This window comes from Malania oleifera, chromosome 13 (genome assembly GCF_029873635.1).
Source record: "Malania oleifera isolate guangnan ecotype guangnan chromosome 13, ASM2987363v1, whole genome shotgun sequence".
Taxonomy (NCBI): domain Eukaryota; kingdom Viridiplantae; phylum Streptophyta; class Magnoliopsida; order Santalales; family Ximeniaceae; genus Malania; species Malania oleifera.
The window spans coordinates 43,503,002-43,524,027 of NC_080429.1; the positions used below are offsets into that span (position 1 = coordinate 43,503,002).

General features: G+C 34.8%; 1 non-coding gene across 1 annotated transcript; it reads left to right on the plus strand.

Annotated features, from left to right (window-relative positions):
* Positions 1 to 15,289: 15,289 nt before the first annotated feature.
* Positions 15,290 to 15,395, plus strand: LOC131147096 (small nucleolar RNA R71). The gene has a single exon (XR_009134621.1). It is a non-coding gene; the product is annotated as a small nucleolar RNA R71 (small nucleolar RNA).
* The last annotated feature ends 5,631 nt before the right edge of the window (positions 15,396 to 21,026 follow it).

Here is a 21,026-nt window from a genome sequence, read left to right on the forward strand (position 1 = left end):
GCAACATTTTAAGCACAAATTAGATTTCACATATTTTACTTGAATATTTTAGAATAAATATAATATGTATACATAAACATATATATTACACACATATATGCATACATAGTGAGCATAGATCACAAAATTAACCCCATCAAACACGCATTTTTTAATCACTTTAGAATTACTACTTTTTATCAAAATTTTGTTTCACATTTAATTACTTAGGTAAATTTTGAAAATAAATGGAAGCTCATTTCATTGTCTATCATTAATATTCAAATAATCCCCTCCATAATTAAAAGTTTGGAACATTTGATAAAGTCAATTTATTTTATTTTTATACATTGAATAACAACTGAGCAATATTAAACAATTTCTTTTCAAAAAATTACAATAACCTTATTAAAAGATATATGGCAAAATTAAGTCCTAAGCATTGAACAAAAAATTCAAGTTTAATTTTGTAAATCATATATGAATTTAACATGAATAGGTTATTTAATCTAAATACTAAATCATAAATGTTTAGTATCTAATATATGAATGTGTTGTTTTTCTATTCTGTCCTTCTCAAACGTCAAGAGCATAACAATTTAGCAAAAACTAACATGTAATTACATTAATCAAAGCTTTTAAATTAAGATAAACAATATATTTTTTTCATATATTTAATTAATAATTAAGAACAATGTGATATAATTAGACAAAAATAAATTTTATTTTAAAATTGTAACCACTTGGGCATTGGGTTTTTGTTATTTTCATTTTTAATAAGAATAAAATTGGAAAAGAGATATTTGAATTTTTCATTTACCGCAGTCAAATAAATTTTAAGAAAATTGAAAGTTGCCACTAAAGGATCTAATGTTTGATTAGTTCACTAAATTTTTTGAAATTTTTTAGGCATAACCTTTAGTTAGAGGTCATTCAGATCCAATAAATACTCCTATGTCACTTACTGAAGCCAAATTTTTCATCAAATAGTAAGTAAAATTTGAAGAGGTTCCAATTTCTAGTTGATTTTGTCAGTGCCAAAAGCAATAAAGAATAAGAAATAAAGAAAATAAAAGAGTATATAAAATCAAGAAAAATCTACAATATTTACATCTTCAAAAAAAAAAAAAAAATAAAGGAAAAAAGTTTTCTAGAAGCATCTTTTGGTGCATCGATAACTTAAGAAAAGGTAATCATTACTATACTGTCCTTTATAATTCAATTGCACAATATATTGAAGAGTTTAACTTCATAGCAATTTCTTGTTATAAAAAAGTAAATTTGAAATTAAGATATAGAAAATAGACCAAGAAAACTTATCGATTGAGATGGGTACTTTACTACCCTTAGAATAAACTTCCCACCTCCAATACAGTGTAGAAGACTTGTTGGGGTCCACTAGCAAGATATAATAACTTTTCCAATGGCATGCACTCACCAATCGTGAGACAAGAATCGTGTGGCTCAACTAACCCCCGAAAAATGATGATAAGCTATTCACGAGAAAAGATAACACAACAATGTAGCAAAAAGAGGAAAATATGCTTGCGAAATGTTGAAGAATATTTTTCCTAAAAACAAACAATGATAACACAAAAGGCAAAAAGCAAATGAATTCTCAATTGTGAAAAAAGATTGCAAACAATAAAAATAAATCATAAAGGGGTTGTCTAGCTTGGAGACTGACCACAAACAAAAAATGGCAATTATTAAAATTTAGTCAACCAATAAATGATGATAAGAAAGAAAACTAAGTGACCAAAATATTGGATTTTAAAAGAGAAGAGAAAGGCTAATGGGAAAAATAACAAAATTGAGTTGGAATTGGGCCTATGTTGGGGTTCCCTTGTGTGCCATATACACATACAATGCACCTAGTTAAATGTTTTTGTGCCAAGCTCCCTCGAAATGGATGGGTAACACCACACCTAGTGTTTGCATAGGAGAGTCTAGGTATGTTTATTCACAAGCCCTAGTCTAGGTGCATTTGTTCATAAGACCCTAGTCTAGGTACATTTGTTCACAAGACCCCACAAACTGCTCCCATATATATAAGGAGCTTCAAAACTTATTAAATAACCAATTATGTGGGACAAACTACCAAGAACAACAAAAAGGCTTTTGAAATACCTTCACACAAAATAACAACAATCCCTTATTATTTCAAAAGACTTAAGAATGTATAGATTAATCGATCAAAATGTGATGTATCGTATTTATTAGTTTTGGGGCTATGAACCAGACTTAGAAAGATAAAGTGTGACCCACGAAAGTATTGGTGAGACATTAAGTCTCTATGAACCATAAAAAATCTTTTTGTAAGTTAAACAAGCATGCACTATCCTTTAAATGAGGTAGCCAAAATATTAATTTTCAGTGGATTTTTGAATTATAACCAAGAGAAGGGTTCTTGGTATGAATTGAAATTCAATCAACGTTAAGTCTAGTTGTTCAATGCAATTTGGTGTGAATAGGCCATGCATTTTTCTCTCTCATAGGATTTCATGAGTACTTCAGCAATCCTATCCAATATCACAAAGCAACGATCCCATTCCATGGTCGTATAGGTGAAACCATCTGCATTACAATTAAGTACACCATCCATAAGATGAAATTCATTAAAAGTAAGTGTTAAACCTCACACATTGCAATCTTACAATGTCTTACCATTAGAATGGGCATTTATAGTGTTGACACCCAATTTTCTTGAGAGTTTATTTTTTTAACAAAAAATGGGCAAATTGATGTATTGTGGATAAAAAGGGTTTGAGAGCAACCAATTGAGAATCCCCAATCTCTCCTAGACCGTTAATGGCAAAATTAGAGTTTGGGCTACGATTAGGGGTTTAGTTATGTTTTTTGGTGTTTAAATCGCCTTCAATGAACTAAGAGATTATCCCTAACTTAGGGAGTGTTTGACAAAATTAAGCATATAGCTCTAAACACTAAATTAGCTTTTGAATTTTATGAACCAATTTAGAACTTGATCGAACCCCTTAACATTGACAAGTGTTAACTTGTTTGATAAAAATCTAAATATGTATATTTTTTATAAAAAAAATTAAAAATTATAAACAATACAAGAACATAAATAAATTACCCAAATTGAAATGAGAAATTGCTTGCATTCTTCAAACTGAAGGAAAAATTTAGCGCAAATCAAACAAATCTAAACTCAAATTGGCATTCAAATTCAATAAAATTTTAATAAAAATAAAACAAAATTGAATTCCAATTTCACTTTACTACAGATGAACTCAAGAAAGGGAATGATGGCAACCATGAACATTCAAGAAAAAACACAATTGAACTCAAATTAGAGGAATGTGTTACATCAGCAATAGTAGCATCTCTTTTGATGTTCTTCACCATGGTTTCTTCAATAACTTCTGTTGATACCCCAATTTTAACCAGACCTCCCCAAGAAGATCCATCACAATGAAAGTTGACCTTGTGCCCTGGAAATTGGAGGACCCTTTCGAGAAACCGACCGAGTCTTCGTATGTTTTCAATGAGCCCCGATGTCTTTACTGAGTCTCAATGTTTTTACTAAGTCTCGGTATGTGTTTAGTGAGTCCCGGGATTTTTACTGAGTCCCATTTCGTTTTTACTGAGTCCCGGTATTTTTACTGAGTCTCGTCGTCTTTACCGAGTCCTGACATCTCTACTAAGTCTTGTTTTGTTTTTTACCGAGCCCCGGTATCTTTATTGAGTCCTGGTGTCTCTACCGAGTTCCGATGCATTTTCATCGAATTCCAGGCGTTTTAGGAAAAATGGAGTCCGGGTCCTTTGATTTTTAGGAAATCAAGTTTCAATTTTTGGCCAAGTCTCTTTGGCTATTTTACACGCCATTACTCTATTAAATTCATTTGCATCAAGTGCACAGTATAAGGCGTTTATTGCACTTGAGTTAATTTGCAACATTTTATAATCTGAATCATTTAGTTTTTTTATCTTCTTTAGGTACTTCTTTTCCATTAACAAGCTTAGTAGGGATTAAATTTTCATTTGTGACAACATTCCATGCCTTCAAGTCCATTGTTTGAAGGTAGATTCTCACTCGTTGCTTCCAAAAGGTGTAATTTAATCCACAAAAGATGGGTGGCCTAATTGAGGATTGACCCTCACCAAAGGGAGCTACTCCTATTTGTGCCATTTGGATCTTTATATAGCTACTTGTTAGGTTTTTCTATAACCGAGCTCTGATACCAACTAAAACCTAAGGTGTAGTCCCAAGAGAGGGGGTGGATTGGGTTATTTAAAATTTCTTTGATTCTTTTTTAGAACCCTTGTCCCTTTTCACAATCTCTTAAGGATTACTTGTATTTTTGTTAATGAGGCAATCCACACAAATTCTTATTTTCTAATTAATCCACAATCAACTAATACAATCAATTAACTTACTATTCAAACACAACAACCACCGAACAAAAATCAATTTGAATCTTTAGAGTCCCTGTATATGAATATACAACTCCTATTGTTGTCTTTTGAATTTGAATATTACAACAACATTCAAACACTTTTTCAATATCAGAAATTAATTAAACCTTCAACTAATAAGTTTTTGGATGTTAACCAATTGACGTACTTCCTTTCGGTTTCCGTAAAAATCTATTAACCAACGTACTCCCTTTCAGTTTCCGCAAGCCTAAGAACAAATTAGTTTTTGGGTTTACTTAATTTCTAATATGTGTTTGCTTTATAATTAAAAGTATTAAACATCTATGCAGGGTATATTGTTGCTGAAATTAAAAGAGAGTAAGGATAAGAGAGTGACACCACCACTTTTATGAGGTTCGGCTTATACGTAGCCTATGTCCTCACCTTAAGTCAACCACCCAAGGAATTTACTATATCTTGTTTCCGGGTGGAACAAAAATCTTACACAATTTACCCTTTTTTTTAGGAAGAGAAACCTCTCCAAGCACCAACCTATACTTGGTCCAACGATCCAACAAACCTTTGAATCGTTCAAAGTACAAGAAGATAGAAGTAGATCTACGTACAAAAAATACTCTCAAAATTCAGAGCAGGTTGTACAAATTGAGCTCTAAATTATATTTCAAAACTCCAAAGCTAAATAGAACATGAGAAACTTTAAAGTTTTAGAAGTCACCGATGGTTCTTTAAAAAGAATTGAGTGCATCTTGGAACCAAGCTTTTGATTTTTCAATCCACCAAAAAAGTAGAGTTTTTCTCTAGCAAAATGATGTGAGCAAAGGAACTTAAGGAGAATTTCAGCGCAGGAAGAATTTCAACGTATTGATTGTTTGATCTCTTAGGCTTATCTTGCTTATCTATTTTTTTTTTTTCATTGCCCAAAGGAGGTATTTATAGATTTTTCTAAAGAACAATTTCCTCATTTAATTAGGTAGCATTAAATTATTAAATTAATTTTGAAATTCAAATTTTTTCCAAAGAACAATTTCCTCATTTAATTAGGTAGCGTTAAATTATTGAATTAACAATTTCCTCATTTAATTAGGTAGCATTAAATTATTGAATTAATTTTGAAATTCAAAATTTTTACAAAGAACAATTTCCTCATTTACTTAAATTATTGAATTAATTTTGAAATTCAAAATTTTTCCAAAGAGCAATTTCCTCATTTAATTAAATTATTGAATTAAATTTGAAATTCAAAATTTTTCCAAGGAACAATTTACTCATTTAATTAAATTATTGAATTAATTTTGAAATTCAAAATTTTTCCAAAGAACAAATTTGAAAACCCAGAAGGTTGGCAGTCGTCTGACTTGACCACCCAGGCGCTTGTCAGTGCTCAGGCAGTCGCCTGGAACCCTACTGCCTCCTAAATTATTTATTTTTTTAAATTGTGGTAGTCACCTGACTATATAGGGCAGTCACCTGGCTCTCAGTATTTTCCTTTTTTATTTTGAAAACTTTCTTCCTTTGAGACCTTTTAATCAAAGACATATTTTAAGGTCTTTCAAAAAAGTGTTTCTTAGTTTGTTTTAATTTATAAGAGCTTCACATGTATCTAGATAGTATGTGGCTTTGAAGTACTTACAATAATCCTTCTAATCATGGTTTTCCTAAAACACTAAGTTCTTCAACCTCCTTCAACCTTTCGAGATTCACTTTTGACTTTAAGAATTGTTTGGCCTTTAACCTCTTCATTTGTTCTTCATTGACTTCAATTTTCTAAGGAGCTTCCACTAGATTGACATTGAACTTCAGCTTATCAACCGTGAGTGTCCTTTTACCTGAATCAAATCACTCAACACAACATGTTAAAGCATCCTTCATATTGTTATCATCAAAATAAGATTGAAAAGCCCAGTTAGGCCAGTATGACCATAAAAAATTTTCAACTCCTTCCTTATTAAATGTTCAGTTTTCATCTTTATTAAAGCTTGATTGCCAATTGGTAAGCTCGCAAAGGCTTGGGTCCTTAACTACAAAAAATAATATTTATAAAACCTAACTATCCCAAGATAAGTAGAAAGTGGGTAAGATGGGTATTAATCCACGGAGACTTAAAGCACGGTTATTAAACCACTTCCAATTTAGTTTACTAAAGCCTTGTTATGAAAAAGAAGTGAAAGATGGTATTTTGCAATGGTGATTCTCTAACAACTACTGGAAAGCATGTAATTGAAAGCAAAAAAATCTAAATTACTGGAAAGCAAGTAAATTTCTAAGTTACCCGACTCCTACAAAGTAATACTGTGGTCCGAATCAAATGTTGGATGCCATGCTTCTAATTACACTCATCTAGACTTCCATAGAAGTACTAACCCAAACGGGCCAAAGCGAAAGAGGGGCAATCGAGGGCATGGGGTAGCAATAGTGCACCAACCGTCCGAAGTACGGTCAGGAACCAGAGTATACCCTGTCTCAACGATAACAAACGCCTCCGTGGTTTCGTAGCTGACAATTTCCCTCTAACTGATACGTAGCAGTACTTATCCTTATCTGCAATCTTTCATCAAATACACAACAAGTAAATGGAAAGTGGTAAATGAAGAATGAGTAAAAAAATCATCCCTTTAACATTCCAAACGTCTATCACTAATGCTAGAAGTATAAAAGGAGATCCTAATATACATGGTTGTTGTATGAACGCCACTGGTTGTCATAGGCCATCAAACACTCCATACACGAACTGAAACTACTCTACTCCTACTCTAACTGGACTCTCAATGACTTCCTAGATCTGTCACTAACCTAAAAGAGGCCAAAGAGGAACCCAAAGCTTGTGCTCGTAGCGAATACTTATAGGCTCTAGGGTTTACAAGCTTTGTTTTACAAATTAGGAAAGTTTGCAGCAAATCTCGCATAACAGATTGTCGTTGTCGACCAAAACGCTCCTTTGACATTCTTATGTGCGCCTTAGTCGAGACTCGTGGGAAGTAAGAGATTCTAATATTCAATGTCTTTGACTTTGTCGTGCCCCAAGGTCTTGATGGTTGAGCTTATGGTTGAGATTTTCAGTATCTCGATCTTTAAGAAATCTCAGTATCTCAACATAGTAGCCCCAAAAGGTCTCTTGGTCAAACACTTCATCGAGACTCTCGGTATTTTTGAATTTTTGTTCTGTCTTAGTATCTCGACGTGATCGCTCCAGGGTGTCACTTGGTCGTGCACTTGGTCGAACCTTGCAGCATTCTGATCTCAGTCTGAACCTTGGAGTTTGTAGTGGAAGACTAAGTTGCCCCTGTGGTTTGTTGGTCACGCCATATGGTTGAACATCATCTTCTTGTCTATTTATGATTTGAAGCTTCTGAAGCTTAGCTGAACATTTGAATTCAAGTTTTGAATCCTCCAAATCCTCATTGGCTTCTTGTAATGCCTAACTACATGGTTTAACTTGTTTTTTTTTTTTTTTTTTCTGAAAAGACAAACAAACCTTGCATAACTCTAAACAATGATAACTCTGGGTAAATACATAATTAAATGAGAAACAAAGGTAAATGAGGGTCTATGTTAGAATTGGTGTATTCCCAAGAGGGGGGGTGAATTGGGTATTTAAAAATTTATGCCTAGGTTCAACTAAATTCTAGCAGCAGTATAACCACAACCTAGGGTTTGTCTATATAATCGTAAACCCAATCAACACATGTACAACATATAATGAATCAGACATACAACATACATGTGCTGAAAATAAAAGTGTAGAAAATAAATTGCGGAAACATAAAGTACATGCACGATATGATATTGGGGTTCAGCCAATACTACCTATGTTCCCGCCTCGAGCTCACGAGCAAGAGGGTTCCCACTATGGCTCACTTAACAGGTGGAGCGGCACCGTTTATAACCAAGTCAATTAACAGGGCTGATTTCAACCTACAATTACACCTTACCAGGATGGTGCACCTAGATTTCTTAACTGGATTGAAGCCAATCTGGGACTTTTACTAGGACAAGTCTTCCTCTTCAAGCCCACGCTTGGAATACAATCAATTAGCTCAAATTTGGCATACAAATAAAATGCTTCTACATAAGTAGATATGTACCAATACACACAAGCAATAATCAATGCAAACCAATGATGTAAGAACTTTAAGCTCAGTGCTATATGTGTGCAATCAACACTCAATATAATGATTATCTCAAATCAAGCACAAGAGTGTGTCAACAAGCTAATCCTTGAAACTATGTAATGATAAATCTCAATCATTCTTTAGGATTTCAAATATTTGTACCAAAAGAAATTTAGGATATCTCAAAAAATTATTTTCTCAATATCACAGCACAAAGAGATATTCAAATATGAACTTGTAAAAAATATTTTTACACGCACAAAAATGCAAGCCCAATGAATCTTACAATAACAATGCAAAGACTCACTTAGCTATAAGATTTTCCCCAAACAAATATTTATTAAATAAAATTGGGGGAAAAACCTTTGCTTTAATCTCAATATGAAAATGAACAACAATGAATAAAATGAGAGTATCCTAGCAAAATAGAACAATGCATACACACTCACAAAGCTTGATTTCTCAAAGGAATGGTAATATGTAAGTGTATAGGGTTTGTATGAAGAAATAGGGCATAGAAAATTTTAGAGGAAATTTTCGCTAATCAAATCCCTAATCTTATATTAATTTTGCAAATGAAGATGTATTTATAGAGTTGGGAAGAATTATAGTCGTGGGGGACATGATAGGTATTTTGGTAAAAGATTAAGTCAGTTTAATTAAAAATAACCCAATTTAATCTTGGTAAAATCTGAGCAACCCGAGAGGGTCGGTTGACCATTTTTAAGGTTCGGTCGACCGGGGTACTCAGTTTGGTTGACCAGGATGAATTTGAACTGAGAAGATGGTCGACCAAGCTTGAGGTGATTTCAGAACCTCCAAGGTTCGGTCGACCGGATTGAGTTCGGTTGACCTAACTTGGGTGTTCAGTCGACCAGGTCAATTTTTTACTAAAGGTTCGGTCGACTAGGGCGTTGGGATTTTCTACGTGTCAGTTCAGTCGACAAGGGCATTGACGTTCATTTTGACGTCAGTCGACCAAGTGGTTAACTTTTTTACCCTGGGGAGGTTCGGTCGACCGAAGGTTCTTAGTGTGTTCAGGTTTGGTCAACCGAACACACTAAAATTGTGCATTCAAGTCCAGATTTCTATTTAAAGTCACCCTTTCTCACATAATTCTTATTTTTAAGTTATAGGGGACTTTTCATGAGATAATTTGGGACCTATGGTCAGACCAAGGTCTTTGAGTTTTTAAATTTTTCCCAAAAATTCGGCATCGGTCGATCGAATCCCTATGATCCATCTATGGTCTTGACCTTATAGTCCCTACCATGCATGACATACATTAATTATTACAGACCGATAGCAAATTAATGTTACAAACCCAAATTGAAGGAAATATAAGTTATAACAAATAAATATGTTGGGTCTTCATTTTCTTCAAAGTTGTGTGCACTATATGATACTACCAATGGATCTTACACACAAACTTGGCAAACATTAAATACCAAAGTATTTGTCATGATTAAAACAAGATATGACTTATAAGGTCAACAGTCGAAAATCATGTATTTTAGCCACTTCTCTGAAAGCATGGTTCTTGCCTCCCTCCTTGGAACTCGTCTATTCGTTGGGTGATCCCTTGCTCATCATAACCCCTAACTTATACTTTGCTTGTCCTTGAGCAAAGCAAAATCTAAGAAAACTACCAAATCCTACCTACATCCTCTTTCTCGGGAAACATGGTTGCATTTACTATATGCAACAAGGTTTTAAACCCCTAGGTTGATCCTAGTGGACGACTTCTAATCTCGTGATGGTTTTCAGGGTGATGCCCACAAACACCAGTTTAAAAAAATGGAAACGCATGCAACACAATCATACAATTTCACATACAAAGATATAACTTAATTACATACAGATTCCTTCATACACAACTCCATTATACACACACTCCGCAGCATTTTAATCATGCAAAACTCAACATAACACATCCATTTTAAGATGCTACTCACAGAGGATTAACCCATGATTATAATTCAAAGTTAATATTAGCATGTAAATCCAAGTATGAATAGGCCACTTCACAAGGCATGTGTACAGTATATGATTTGTCTCCCTTAGAATGCTTGGAGGCACCTACAAAACGGTCATCTTGACTCAGTCTCACTAATTTATTCCCTCACAATACACTCAAGAAAATGGGTTCACTCTTATATATGAGGAAAAGTGTCATGATCAAACGTCCCACATATTTAAAGAAGTAACGTTAGAAGTGTAGAGTGGACTAGTCTTATAGGAAAGGGATCCAGCCCTTATTGAGGTGTCAGGTCCTTCACCCTAGCATCTTCTCACTCACTTGCCACATTTAATCAAAACCAACCTAGATGAACTTATTCCTAGACTTGCGTGAATTCAGCAAATGCATTAGTTAGAAGATCCTTTATACGTGCAGACTCGTAGTGTCTGTCCTCAGCTTGACCTTTTAATATTTTCTCAGAGCAGGTGTATATTTTTTTATTTTTTTTTCTCCTGCTCAGATTTTTCTTTATTTTTCATTTTTTTTTACATGGCTAGCTAAGACAATCATCACATTCTTATCCTGTCTTCATGTTTCCAATAGGAATGTAGCTTGAATAGGAGTCCATAGAAAAAGTCGGTCTCTAAGGGTGGCTTAACCTTTATGTCTTAAGTAAGCTACAAGATCTAAGTTTATATCTCCCCACTTAATATCACCTTTAGGCTAGAAAATACAAGAGTAAAGACTAGTTGTCAAAGGAAATCCAGCAAAATAAGGAAAGTTGAGTTTTATAAACTCAAAGTTTGACGTCAAAAACTTAAGCAATAAACGAATGGCTCAATAGTACCTGTTGGGAGTCCCAGCCCGGAGTATATAGTCTAGAGGGGGGGTGAATAGACTCTTTTTGCGGAATACATATTTTTCTACAAAATAAAAACTCTTGGAAAGATACAAGAAATTATATTACAATATAAATATAAATCATGCACAAGATATAAAACAAAGAGTGTAAGGGAGAGAAAGAACAACATCGGTATTTTTACGTGGTTCGACACCAAGCCTACGTCCACGCCTTAGCACCAAGCCAAGGATTCCAAAATCCACTAAAGATACTCCTTCACCGACGGAGAAGCCTTACAACTCGAGAACAAATCCCTACACTTGGGAACAAACCCCTACCGCACTCACTAAGAGCCTTCGCTTCGTTTCACAAAGAACCTTACAACAATGGTTCACAAAGAACCTTACAAGAGATTGGAAATACAATTTAATGCTCCTTAAATGAGCCAATATGAAACACAACCAAATCCTCACTCTATTCTCTCAAGGAATGAATCTTACAAGATAAGTGAGCAAGAGAGGATTGAGCACTTGTGAAGAATAACTAAAATGCAAAGTGCAAAGTGCTTAGCTTTTGGATAAAATGATATTTTTCACAAATATGATCAACAATGCTCAAAACCATGTTAATACAAGTCTAAAAGCTTGTATTTATAGCCCAAGAACCTTAGGATTCGTTAACTAGCCGTTGGGGGGAAGAAAAAAATACTTTATTTGGCAAACTAGCCGTTTTCCACCCGTTGGGGCGCTTCTGCCTAGAATTCGTCAACGAAATCTCAATTTCGTCGACGATGTCCCTGAATTAGAAAAAGTTACCAAAATTAAAGTTGTGTATTTTTTTCTTAGCTTTCCAGGGACACCAAGATCATCCCTTTTGGACTTTTCTAGAAAAAGTTATGCATAAAATACCGTAAGGTGTTTAGGACTCAAGACTGCACTACGGCAGTGACGATTACTTTGTTTTTCCTTGTCAAAAAGTGTTTTAATGACTCAAATCATTCTTGGTCAAAATTATATGAAATATATTAATTCTAATGAAGATTAAAACTTGTCCAAATGAGTTTCCTTTTGAATATAAGATATTTTAATTAATAGAACACGCTTGAAAACCCATTTTGATATCTTATATGCTTAGTATGTCATTTTGTAAATATACTCGACTTTCTTTGAACCTTTAGGATGTTAAACTTGTTTTAACACAATCAGGACTAAATATAAAAATGTTCTTAAAACTAAGATGTTAAAAACTCGTCCCTTTGAAAACATATTTGAGTTTTAGGATTCATTTGATAAACTTTTGTTTTAACTTAGAAAGTTATGAAAGGTGAGTTTGTGTTTATGTCTTTAGTGCAATCCTATAAACTCATGTGTCCTAGTATGCTTATGCAATGGCTCAACTCTTACTCAGAAATCATGCAAGATACACATCGTAAGAGTTATAATACGCACTCACTTACACAACCCTTATTACAATTAATTTATACACTTAAGCTTTCTTTGGTTGTGCTTGGGTCATTCCGAGTACGTGTCCATTTGATCTTTCCTTCTTGACGTCTACTCGGTCTGATCTTTGCCTTCGATCCAATAATTCATGTACAAGTACCTGTACTAAACATGATCTACAAAGATAGGAAAACACTAGGAACAACATGTAGGTTAATATCATCAAAACACATTAAACAATGATGGTGTAGCCACTAAGGCTCACAGTACCTCACAAGGTGTCATAGTCTCCACGGTTGTTCTCTTAATGCTCTCAAAGAACCCTAAGTGTTACAAATCAAGTGTAAGTGCGTTTTTAGCCCCGTGAAGTACCATGTAAATACTATAGTTTACATTGCAGTATTAACCTGAACAAACCACTAGTCAATGACCTAGAGTAATATCAAGTTGTTGGTCATGTTATGTGATTTTTACATAACTAATTTACTACATTGTTAGTGAGCATAATGAAATTATATAACTGAAAAGATTATGCATGTAACATTAGGTTATATAGGTGTATGTAGAGGGTATAAAATATGTTAGCATGGTTCGTTGGAATTTATTTTCAAAAATTTAAAATTGTGTCATTTGTGTGCATGAATGTTCCACCCCCTACCCCCAACTTAGAACTTCAGTGTCCTCACTAAAGTGTGTATAGAAAATAGAACCCGGGCAAGGGATAGGACAGTGCATGGATTCAATGAGAACAAACAGTGTACCTTCAAAATACAAGAACCAGAGCATGCATCTAGAGATACTCTGTAGCACAAAAGACCACTGCCAGCCAAAAGCACCATGTATATGTCATTAGTATCAACAAGTTTACCTACTCTAATTGCATACCCCCAACTTATCCTATGACCTACTCTAAGGACTGTGACTTCTAGTTAGTCTCCTCTAACTACCCTAAAGACTTAAAAAGAAAAGAAAAACTATCGGGTTTGCTCCCGGAAGCGCTAAGTTTACCGTCTTCAGCCAAACACATTGAAACTCAATTTGGACTCATCTTGGTTCCCAAGTAGCATTGGCTTCTCTCTTTTCTTCCTCACACCCAAAGTTGCATACCCCCAACTTATGTTCAGAATTCGGGACCCACTCATATTTTATTATAAATTGCTCAAAAGGGTCCACAAATTCAGTAGTGGTAGGGCTGTCAAGTTGACGCATAATTTCCCAAGGGTGTTTCCATAGCATTAAAGGAGTTGCTTCCCTAACAATTTTGTCAATCACGTCTTCGTCCACAACTTGGGTGGCGTTCAAAGGATTTTGTGAAGCATTAAATATGTTCAGTCTACCTTGCTTATGGCCCTATGAGATGTCCATAATCCCCGTCCTGCATTGAATGTAGGCATTAGCCATGGCTAGGAATGGTCGTCCCAAAAGGACAGGGATCGGGTTTGTGGAAGTCTCCATGTCTAACATGATGAAATCAACAGGATAATGGAAATATCCCACCTTGACTACCACGTCTTCTACCACACCCCGGGGTTGCTTAAGAGATCGATCAGCAAGGAATAAGGAAACTGAGGTGGGTCATAACACTCTTGGGTATCCCTCATGCTCAACTACTCCTTGCCTTGTTCTGCTATCAGCCTACCATTTTGAAATATGGTTACCTCTCGGGCCTATTTAGAATATGATGAGGGGCCAGCATCTAATTTATATTCTACCCTATATTTTCCTTTAAGATTTACTATAGGCTGACTTAGCAACTTGCCTTTATCTCTCTAACTCAAGGTGGCAGCTAGTTGTCCCAAAGTGACTTCTAGCATCGCAATGGATTGGGAGTGAGAATAAAGGAGTTGTCGATCCGCTTGGCGATTAGCTTCAATATTCTTAAGGGACCTCAACACTGTCTCTTGAAATGTGTCACACTTAGGTTGCAAGGGAGCCAGCTGCTCAGTGGTTGAAAATCTGGGGGCTGAATCAGGATGACTATGGAGATTTAGGTACGGTCGTGGAGGCAAAGCATTCAGGGCTTGTGGAGGTCTTGGGCTTGAAAACCCAGAGCTTGTGGCCTCCATGAGAAGTTGGGATGTTGTTTCCACCCGGGGTTGTAGGTATTCAAGTAAGGGTTATTAGTTGGCTTATCATACCAATTGTGGGTAGCCTTTACTTCCTCGTGTACAAGCTCAGATTGGGAATGTGCGTGAGGGCAATTGTAACATGTATGGGAAGGGTCGGAGTAGATTGCACATACCTCTACATAAGCCATTGTTTGCGGTCCTAGGGAGAAGCACTAGTCTAATTTTTTGATATGGCATGCAGGGTAGGAGCTTGGTCTTGGCTAGTGGCCAACTCGTAAACTCCCTTTGGTTTAGAGTTTGATGGATTAGGTAGTCTACAAGTGGCAGTCATGTGCTGCTGAGAGTTTTTAGCCAGATTTTCAAAGAGAATCTAGGTCTCATTCTCATGCTTAGTGAGGAAAATACCTCCACACGACGCATCAACCATAGACCTATCTCTCTCAGCCAACCCTTCCTAGAAAGTTTGAACTAATTGCCATTTGGGGACCTGGTGATGTGGACATTTACAGAGCCGGTCCCTAAAGCACTCCTAGGTCTCAAAAAAGAGTTCCCCATCCATCTGTGAGAAACTTGTGATGGCTCTCCGAAGCTGGTTAGTCTTCCCAATTGGGAAGTACTTTTTAAGAAATTCATGTTGCATGGTGGCCCAGTTGGCCACCGAGTTCAGTTCTAAGGACGTCAGTCAATATTTGGCCTTATCCTTCAAAGAGAATGGAAATAGCCTAAAATGAAGAGCATCATCACTAAAATTAGGTATGCGGGCGGTGGAACAAATTTCCAAGAACTCAGCTAGATGCTAATAAGGATTTTTAGTAGAGTTTCCATGAAATTTGGGTAGCATCAAGATGATTGAAGTCTTTATATCAAATTGTGCTGCCTGAACATCCAAGAACCAAATGCAAGACGGTGATGTGTATGCATTAGGTACAAAGTAGTACCTAAAAGGCCGAAGGTGTTGCTTTCCCACCACAGGTAGGTGGGGAGCGTGGGGTTCCGAGATTTGTTCAGCAGGAACCAAGGGGTTATCTTCGGCCATTGCTTTCAATTCAAACGACTCAGCTTTCTCTATATTAGAGATAGGTTTCCCAAGGGACCTACGGGATTTTTCAATCTCAAGATCTATGGGAATTATCTTGGGTTCCAAAGAACGTAGACCAAACATACACACGTGTAAGCACACGGATTCAGACTTCAAAAATAGAAAACAAAATAAGGAAAATAGAAATTAACAAAGGAAGTGAAAAAAAAAAAGGAGAGCAAATCAAAAGAATAAGGCAATAATACTCTAAAAATAATATTTATAAAACCTAACTATCCCAAGTTAAGTAAAAAGTGGGTAAGATGGGTATCGATCCACGGAAACTTGAAGTGCAGTTATTAAACCACTTCCAATTTAGTTTACTAAAGCCTTGTTATGAAAAAGAAGTGAAAGATGGTATTTTGCAATGATGATTTTCTAACAACTACTGGAAAGCATGTAACCGAAAACAAATAAATCTAAATTACTAGAAAGCAAGTAAATTCCTAAATTACCCTACTCCTACAAAGTGATACTGTGGTCCGAATCAGACGTTGGATGTCATGCTTCTAACTACACTCATCCAGACTTCCATCGAAGTACTAACCCAAATGGGCCAAAGCAAGAGAGGGGCAATCGAGGGCACAGGGTAGCAAGGGTGCACCAATAGTCCAAAGTACGGTCGAGAACCGGAGTATACCTTGTCTCAACGATAATGAACACCTCTGCGATTCCGTAGCAGACTATTTCCCTCTAACTGATACGTAGCAGTACTTATCCTTATCTGCAATCTTTTATCAAACACATAGTAAGTAAATGGAAAGTAGTAAATGGAAAGCAGTAAATAAAAGCATGAGTAAAAAGATCATCCCTTTATCATTCCAAATGTATGTTACTAACACCATAAGTACAAAAGGAGATCCTAATACACATAGTTGTTGTATGAACGCCGCCGGTTGTCACAGGCCGTCAGACACTCCATACACGAACCGAAACAACTCTACTCCTACCCTAACTTGGCTCTTTAATGACTTCCTAGGTCTGTCACTAACCTAAGAGAGGCCAAAGAGGAACCCAGAGCTTGTGTTCGTAGCGAATACTTATAAGCTCTAGGGTTTGCAAGGTTGTTTTTACAAATTAGGAAAGTTTGCAGCAAATCTTAAGCAGTAAATCGTCACTGTCGACCAAGTCACTCCTCTGGCGTTCTTGTGCGCGCCTTAGTCAAGACTCGTGGGAAGTCAGGGATTCGAATCTTTAATGTCTTCAACTTCATCGCCCCTTAGGGTCTTGATGGTCGAGCTTATGGTCGAGACTTGCAGTATCTTGATCTTCAGGAAATCTTAGTATATTGACATAGTCGCCCCGGAAGGTCTCTTGGTCGAACACTTCGTCAAGAGTCTCGGTATTTCTGAGTTTCAGTTTTGTCTCAGTATCTTAACGTGGTTGCTCACTTGGTCATGCACTTGGTCGAACCTTGCAGCACTCTGATCTCAATCTGAACCTTGGAGTTTGCAGTGGAAGACTAAGTCGCCCTTGTGGTTTGCTAGTCACGCCACATGGTCGAACATCATATTCTTATCTATTTATGATCTGAAGCTTCTAGAGCTTGGCTAAACGTCTAAATTCGAGCTTTGAGTCCTCCAAATCCTCCTTGGCTTCTTGTAATGCCTAACTCCAAGGTTTAAACCTATTTTTCCTGAAAAGACAAACAAACCTTGCATAACTCTCAACAATGATAACTCTAGGTAAATACATAATAAAATGAGGATAAACAAAGGTAAATAAGGGTCTAAAATCATGTATTTTAGGGACTCATCACCAATCAAGGAATTTCTCAACTCCTTCGTGTTAAATGGCTAACCTTAATCCAAGATTCAATATTCATTCCCATAAAATCCAGATTGCCAAATAGGAGATTTTCAACCCAATCACCATTAATTCCCTAATTTTAATCAAGGGTTTAAAATTTCATTTTCATTAAAATCTGATTGCAATCAAAAGCTTTTCAACTCCTTCATCATTGATTCTTTGATCATAGATTTAAATTCTCATCTTCATTAAAACCCTTATTCCAATCAGGAGGCTTCCAATCCCATCATCATTAAATTCTCAATGTTAATCATGGAACTGGGACCATAACTAGGGGTGAGCAAATGGTCGGTTCGGTTAAATTCGGGTAATTAACCGAATTAACCGAAAAATTCGGTTAATATAAACCATTAACCGAACCGACCGAATTGACGAAATACATCGAACCGACCCGACCGAATTGCCCATTCGGGTAATTCGGTTAACCGATTTTAACCGAAATTATTTAAAATTAATTATTAGAAATATAATACAATTATAAATTTTTTTAAAAACCAAATCCAACTTAATTAAATACCTTATTTATTAATTTTATTAATGAAAATAATATTTTACCATAGAACAAAGAATCCAAATAGATTAATTAAACTCTTTAATGAACTTACATAAGCAAAATTTATATTCATAAATTATATTTAAAATCTAATTAATTAGTAATTCGGTTAATTCGGTTAACCGAAATTTTTTTTACCCTTAACCGAACCGAAACCGATTAACCGAAATTTTGTAGAATTATAACCAAACCGACCGAACCGGGCTTTTTACCCGAACCGAACCGACCAATTTCGGCCGGTTAATTCGGTTAATTCGGTTTTCACCGAATTTGCTCACCCCTAACCATAACCTCCTTTAATCCACAAATCAATCAATGATCCCAAACTTCCCTTCCAACTCCAACTTTGATTGATAAACTTTAATGTGGACTTCCCTTTATCCTTGTTTTCAAAGTCATCTTTGTACTCCTTCATGACAATCAATCATAACTTTTCCATGCTTTTCTCTTTTCCTCTATCTATTTTAAAAAATCTAAGGTTACCTAAGGCCAATCCCTTTTTAAAATAAGAGCATATTAAAGTTCTTAACCTTTTTGTTTAGGCTCTTGGATGACGATATTTCACTGAAAGACCAAAAGGGGGAAATCTTCTTTCTTTGTATTTTTCTTTTGTTTAAGAGACACACGCACACACACGCGCACGCACGCACACAGTGGTAATCGTTCTTAGAATGGATGTCAATAGCGGTACTAATTGACTGATTTTCCTTAGAATGGTCAGTCCACCACCTTCTCTACACACAAGTATACTCCCGCAACCTTTGTTCTCTATGTTGCAGACCTCTTAGGGTTTTTTCCTCTACTTTCGATTTGAAAAAATAATTAAGGTGGCAACTCTGCATTTTTAATCTTTAATATCCTCTTAGAGTGTTTGTCCATCCTTTTGACTTTCTTGTTTGAGGAAATTTCTATGCAACTTTCATTCATTGACACACCCCTCAGACCAGAATCAAGTGTCAACAACATGCAATGTACAAACAAGCAACAACAAGAATTATTAGAAAGCATCATCAAGTTTTGACCAGTTAAATCCAAGGCAATCAAAGACTAATCCATAGCTCGACTCTCTAACGTCTCCAGTGGAGTCACATAAATAGCTTTCAGAGGGGCCTCAACATGCATGGATGGAAATCTCGAGAAATGAAATGTATAATAATGGAAGAGGAGGTTTTAATCAAAATATGGGATGAAAGTGTAGGCGAACGATGGTGATTGCGAGAAATGAGGTCAAACATGGTGGGTTATAAAAGACCAAAATATCCATACATTCAATTAATTAAATTAGGAGTTAACTAATTTGATAATTATTCGTACAGAGTTCAGGTTTATTCTCACCTCATCACTTCTTGTGTGTACACCAAATCTATGTTCTACATTTCCATTTATGAGCTCACCATTAACGTTATTAATAGTGGTAGACAGATATGTGAAAGGTGAGTCAACAATAAAAGAAACTTATTGATTGAATCGCATACAATTCAAAGGTCATTAGTGGTTTGATTTAAGGTGATACAAATGTGTTGAAGGTAAGGATGCATTAAGCTTTAAAGTTTGTATATTTCAATCTTTTCAACACCTCTTGCTAATAGAAAATAAATTAATATTTTTCATATTTAAAAAAAAAATCAATGAGTTTTAATGATCAAAATGAATTATTGTAATGAAACTTAAATAATACAACCTTATTTTTGAGTCAAAACCAAAAAACAACTTTATTTAGGACATGTTTGTTATCATTGCTATTTTTTGTTTTCTGTCTCTATTTCTGCTGTTCTGCATAGTGAAGAAACATGTTATAAAAATGTATTTGTTGATGTTACTAGATTTCTATTTCTTTTATCGATTTTTAGCAGTTTGAAAAAAAATTTAAAACAAGATTTTATTTTCAGTTGTTTTGGCAACCTATTGCGAGAAAATTTAATATCCAAAAATATTTTTTTTATTAAATAATTCGTTTTACGCATTTTAAAATTAAAATTAAAATAAAATGATTATATACATTTAAATATAATTAAAGAAAAAAATGCATAATATTTTAAAAAATAATAATAATAAAGCCAAGTACAAATTATTTTTACTATTTCTACTTCCAATTCTTCCACTCTAGTGGTTGCTTTTCTTTCTGTTACTTCGAAAGTAATTGTTTCAGCTTCTTTTTTCAATTATCATGTTTAACAAAATTTTTTATTATAATTTAAAATTTAAAAGTACAAAAATTAAGGAAAAAATTATAATAACTTTTACTTTTATTATTGCATTTTTTAATGTGTATTATTTTGCAATTTATTATTTTAATCATATTTTTATAATATTATTTTATTTAAAGATGAAAAAAGCACTCTTCAAATTAAGTTTTCAATTTATTTTAATTTTATAAATATTAACCATGCTGTCGGTTTCCGATTTTTCAGTTTTGTTTCTAGTTTCCATTACTATAATTTTTTATAATAATACCAAATGACTCCTTAATTTTCCCTGTTAATCTTTTTAAATTTTATAACATATAATAAAACACAAATAAGAGTACTATACTTGATATTGCAAAAGAACCAAGAGGTTTATTTATTATATTAATGAAAAATTTTAAGTTAAATTTTTTAACTTAGTAAGAAGAATGAAAATTTGAATAAGATAAGGTCTTGGCTGGCCTTACAATTATTTTAGAGTTACTTAAGAATGACGTCAAACTCAAAACTACATTTTCTCATTTATTAATAGGGCCAAAACCAACCAAAAACTGAGAAAGACATACGGCAACACCAACAAAAAGCTAACATCAAAA